Below are 6,000 nucleotides of genomic sequence, written 5' to 3'. Positions count from 1 at the left end.
ATGATGTTACATGGAAGAGATAGTTTCATTTGGGCCTTGAATGGACAGCTTGCTTAGTGAAATAAAGGTTAGTATGCCAAAGTGGGGAGAAAAGTCACAAGTAGAGGCTGGGAAGTAAGACAGATCATAGTGTATGGAGCATAGACAGTGTATGGGTTCATTGGGAACGTCTGGTTATATGATCTAGGGGACTTATTCTAATAATGTGGGCTATCCCAAAATAGGGGGATCTAAGCAGCAGTCCCCACTTGGCAGGTTGTCAGTTTTCAAAGCTGGACTCAGAACCTGTTAGTGTAAATAGCTTACAGATGAATTACAAACTTTCATTGCTAACAACAGTTAACATGCTGACATGTTTGATGACTCAATCAAAAAGTAAGAGAATTATGATCAAGATGTAGGATTTTGTCATATAATCCTGCCAAATTACTATTGGAATTATAGCGGAGGAAGTAGAAAAGAATAAACCAATATTAGGTATTTGAATGAAGTTGACTTTAGACACAGAGTTTGAGGACGTAGAGGTTTGGAAATGGTACTGTCACTTTTTTATTATTAAAAAAATATGCTTCATTTAAGTAACAGATGAATATATAATTTTTATAAAAAATGAACTAACTAAATTAGTAAGTTTTCTTCATAATGATGTCACTCTCAGGAATGTATACTTAGATGTGGTTTCCTTGAGGATGAGTTATAGCCAATTATGGGATGTAGTACATAAACTTGGAAATGTCCATAGATGAGGGTCTCACATTTGCTTATCATTCCCTATGTGTCATACACAAAAAAAAGCCCAATTAAGACTCTGGTTTCTAGCAACATCCCATACGATCAACATATATACTAAAAGTTTGAAAAATGCATTTCTTTAGTGTACAAAAAAAATGTAAGGATATTCTTGGTAAGGAAATTTCCAGACTTTATGGTTTTATCTTGCTGCTTAAGAACAGAATCGTTTACACATCACTACTCTTAGGTCCTTGAAAGATATTTTCTCTTCATATTCTTCTATATCCATAGAATGTTATTAGTAAACACACACACACACACACACACACACACACACCTCTCTTAAAAGGAAACTTAAACCTAAGTCCCTAAAATTATAGAGACATCCTTATTATTATATCATACATTTTAGGCCATGGCTTCACAAACTGTATAGCAATAATGTGTGGGTTCTCATTAAACTAGTGACCCAATATAAGTTTGTCAAAAATTTTTTAAGCAATTGCCTAAATGTGCAACATATTGCACCATATGCTTTGATTCTGACTGGATACGGTTGATGGGAGACCATTAAGAATGTTTCCCAGTTCAAAATCCAATAAAACTTTTTGGGGAAGCATCGTTACATAATCACACAAAAATTATTTGTTTCCTCCTTTCTAACTGCCACTGCCTATGTGCTCCTGTCATAAACCTGATTCAGTCTCAGTCTATTCAAGTTCAGCCCTAAGTGTAAAACCTTAAATGCAAACTTGGTCATTCCTCTGCTCAAAACTATTCAATCATGCAGAGTTCCAGTTGCATGAATCTGGCTAGCTTGAACACCAAATAATTGAGTATAAGTATTAGATACATAACAGAATAAATGCGAGAGATTGAAAAAATATGGATAGGATAATGGGTGTAAGCCAAAGCTATTCTGCAAGACAAGAAGCAGACAATGTCATATATATTCTTTTTACAGGTATAGAAATAGGTATGCATGCTATTGGCACATACATTGCCCTATCTCCTCTACAAATGGAGTAGAACTGGGAAGAAGATTTCCACGGAGACCCCAAGCAGGACTTCTGAGATAAACCCAATTCCAGAGGGCACAGGCTTCCCAACTGGTCTCTCAGTAGCAAAGTAGTTCTCCTTTCCCAACCATTTCCCATCTATGGCTAAGGGGAGACATCCATCCTCTTACCCCGGAGTACCTGAGACTGATGTGATCATGGTAGATCCCTCAACAGAGGTACTGTTATCTGAGAATCCCAGGATTACATCCTAAAGGCAGTAAATCAAATGCTTGTTGATGAGGGGTTGCAGTAGAGACTCCAGAATTAGACTGCAGCTCAGCCAACTTTTGTCCACTCTAGGAATTTCTACTATAACATCTGGTAGAACCCCCATCAGGCTTTGCAAAGACTATGTATGTCTCAGAAGCCACCTTCTGTTCCTGGGTCCTTATAGACTGTGGATACTTAGACAAAATTCCACCATGCCAGATGGACTCCTAAAGAAGCCAGAGGCACTATACTCCAGACATGTTAGATCGGCCACTTGCACCTCTAGCCACTTCTGAATCAGAATACCAAAGTTAAAATGAAGAACTTTCTGCGTATTTTCTACACATAGTCATCTCCTCTGTTCCATTAGCAGCCAAAGGAACAGATCCAGAGTTGTGTCAGTGAACTCTGTCTCTGTGCCCAGGTCACCACTGCTGAGGTCTTGGGTTGGCACAGCTGTCTGACAAGTAACCGTCTACATGTCCTTTGGGGATTCATTCAGGATGTTTTTGGGGCTTTTGCTGGCTGCATTTCTAGTAGCTGGTATGTTAGTATTCTAGCCAGTAAATCATCATTGCTATTGTACTAACCAGCGGCCATCAATATTAGTGACCTAGTGGCTGTGAATCCCTAACACCCCAATGTTGTTATTGATACTTAAAACCCCAGTTTGGAGGGTTCATTTGGTCAAGCCAAAAAGGGTCTCTCTGCCTGCATTGCTTCTATTGCACGATGTGGGCAGTAGCTTCCTTGAATACTATACATAATGGAAAAGAGGTCCCCAATTGGGAGGAATAGCTAGATGATAGAAATAGAAAGAGTTAATGAATGAATGAAATCCTTGATTCCAGTGTCTCACCTCCTTAAAAAATAACTTCCTGACTCTAGTGCTTTCACAGAAAGGTGAAGCCCCTTTGCCTGGCCTTTAAGGCTCTTCCTGCTATAGACATTCCTTATCTCTCCATTGTGTATTCCCAGATAGCTTCAAATTCAATATTCCAGAACCAGACAACAACTTTGTGGTTTTATCTTGAGTGGTGCTCTTACTTCTAAACTTTGTTGAAGGCACATTTCATTTTTGTTCCCACAAACCACTTTAAAGATATTCTGGAAACCTCTACCAATAAATAGTTATGGAACTTCATTTATCAAGATGCCTCTCAGAGCACCCTGTAGCTCAGGTAACCAAAAGGGGCTAATTTTTTCTTCAAATAGTTTTAAGCGTCTAACTAGTGGTTATATTTCATTTTACATTAAAGGGAGTCCTAAGTTTACCATTGGACTATAGAATTGTCTATATTTTATAATCATGTATTTGTTGAAAATTATTGGGCAGTGATGGATTTCTCAGCTTCAAGCAATGTCTTTAGTGTTTTTCTGATCATGTCACTTAATTTCCCTTTTAAGAATAGCAGTTCAATCCCCATATGTGAGACAACGGTATACAGTTTAATACACATGAACCCAAGAAAAGATGGGCAGGAGATTCTTTCCAAAGCAGGAAGATGATGGGTACCAGCAAACTGATATTTCTCACCTGGCAAAATGTGAAGTGCAAATATGAGCATGATAAGGTCAAAGTGAAAGTGGAGACCTCATTAGCTTAGAAAAAAGAGAGGGCCCAAACAGACATGTAGGAAAACTTGAGGACTAACATTCAATTCTTAATTGACTCTCAGCAAGATGAATTCAAAGAAGTTTTACTATAAAGAATGAGCCATGACTGCCTAGATTTATATTTTTAGTTCCAAGGAAGCATTGCAAGTTTGCAGCCAAATGAGCAAAGATATTTAGAACAAGAATCAATTTCTTAATCTTTATTACCGTGATACATTTTTGGCTCTTTCACTTCCAACCTCAAGTAAGGGACTTGGAAAAGTTCTACTGTTTGCAACCTAAACTTTCCTAGATTCAATGACATAAAAAAAAAAAAAAGTCTTCTGAAAAGGAATTATTCATTCTTCTGTCATCTCAAAATTCCCTGTCTGCCTCTATTATCTAGTTGTTTCCTTCTGCTTTGTAGCATAGTTAAAATTCTGACCCAACCATATTTTATAGCATATTTTTCTCTATTAAGTGCAGATAGCAGTCCTGGTTTAAGAGAGTTCTGGTGAGATCTATTTTGGTGTTCTATGTAAAGCACCCTGCACACTGCCTTGCACATAGTAGAAGCCAATGGTTCTGCTTCTACCCTTTTACCTCCTACTCTATTCTTTTTTTTGCAGATCACCCTTGATGGAAGATACAAAGTTATATGCTCTCCTTTGTCTGCTGCAGGAATAGAAACAGTGTTTTGCTGATTAGAGGAATTCCAACCTGTACCAATACCAGAGTTTTATAAATAAGGAATTTGAGGCTGAAAGTCATACACTAGCTGGCTTACAATGACTTGACAGACTAATGGCAGAACCGAGTCCTGATTATTTCTTTTTATGACATCTATGTAATTGCTTTATTAATATATTAATTTATTAAAACATTAATAAATGCAATAAGAGTAACTCTTTTCTTTGTTGTCTTAGTAATATATTGTTTTTACAATTTTATGTTAATTAATTTTTTTAGAGAGACAGAGATCAAGCAGGGGAGTGCCAGAGAGAGAGGGAGACACAGAATCCAAAGCAGGCTCCCAGCTCTGAGCTGTCAGCACAAAGCCCGAAGTGGGGTTCGAACTCACAAACTGAGATCATGACCTGAGCCGAAGTCGGATGCTTAACCGACTGAGCCATTCAGATGTCCCTGTCTCAGTAATATCTTGTAGGCTTAAGAGTATTCTAGATCTTATCAAGAATTATTAGTTAATTTAGGAATATTCATAGGTTTTATCTTGTGATGGAGTTCTTTTTCCTGCCTTCCGTTGGTTGACTTGTGTAAGTGGTTATTTCTATGATTTATACCTATCACCACAGTCATATTAGAAGTAATGAACAATTGTTGGTATTTAGTAGGAAAGCACATAAGTACTTTGTTCTGACCATGTTGCACAATCAGATACCAGTGTTTGTCTTGATACTTTCCAACTAATACACAAGACCATATTTATATAATTACTCTTACCTGCCTTGAACAAGATTTATTTAAGTATCTTGGAGTTTCAATATTTTCATCTGCACTGGAAAAACGCTTTGCAATCCCAGCAGATAGTTGAGAGGAAAACTGGTAAATAATGTGTTTTCCAATCCTACTATGTGGTATAGAGAGAACACTGTAAACGGTCAGTTGATGGTCATGCCTTCTTCCTCTCAAAGAAGCTTCATTAGGCTGGAGATGTTTCCTGTCCCTGGAGAAAGCTTGGAGGAATTAAGGGGTGAGCTCAAAAGTAATTGTAACATGAGGACTCATTGCCCAAATGTCACAAAACAAAAATAAGTACATTTCTGTACAGAATATTATCTGTGGCATATTCACACACCTGATAGAAATTAACTTCTCTAGGGCACATGTCTGCTTCTTTTGTTCTCTTCTCCATGGTGCTTAGCACTGTTCTGTGTCAAAGAGATAGGTACAGTGAATGTTCTGGGTGTAATTTTATCTTGGATATTCTTCCTTATCCGTTAACAAAAAGAACAGACAAAAAGAATCATAATTAACTATAGAATAATGGGTTAATTTTATAAAGTCAGGGGAATTTATTTATTTAAATGGTAAGTGAATGAAGAGTATGTAGGAAAAAATCACACCACTGAGATCAAAGGACTGGAAAGTCTCTTCATTGAAGGGTGGTCTTTCTTTTCAGTTCTACAGAAAAGTCTCAAGAGCTGACTTTAAAGGATGGATAGACAGATGAATGAATAAAGATGATGTGGTATATATAGATATGTCTATAGATAGATACAAATATAGATGATGTAGATATAGATTGATATTATTCATCCATAAAGAAGAATGTGATTTTGCCATTTGCAACAAATTGTTGGAGCTGGAGAATATCATGCTGAGTGAAATAAGTCAGTCAGAGAAAGAAAAATGCCATATGATTTCACTCACATGTGGAATT

At 37.1% G+C, this 6,000-nt stretch overlaps 1 pseudogene; it reads right to left on the bottom strand.

Moving 5' to 3' along the window:
• Positions 1-1,917: 1,917 nt before the first annotated feature.
• Positions 1,918-6,000, bottom strand: part of LOC113595125 (sorting nexin-19-like) — an 86,139-nt pseudogene continuing 82,056 nt past the window's right edge.

Source organism: Acinonyx jubatus, chromosome C1 (genome assembly GCF_027475565.1).
Source record: "Acinonyx jubatus isolate Ajub_Pintada_27869175 chromosome C1, VMU_Ajub_asm_v1.0, whole genome shotgun sequence".
In the NCBI taxonomy this organism is placed as follows: domain Eukaryota; kingdom Metazoa; phylum Chordata; class Mammalia; order Carnivora; family Felidae; genus Acinonyx; species Acinonyx jubatus.
This window is presented reverse-complemented; position numbering and strand designations above follow the sequence as displayed.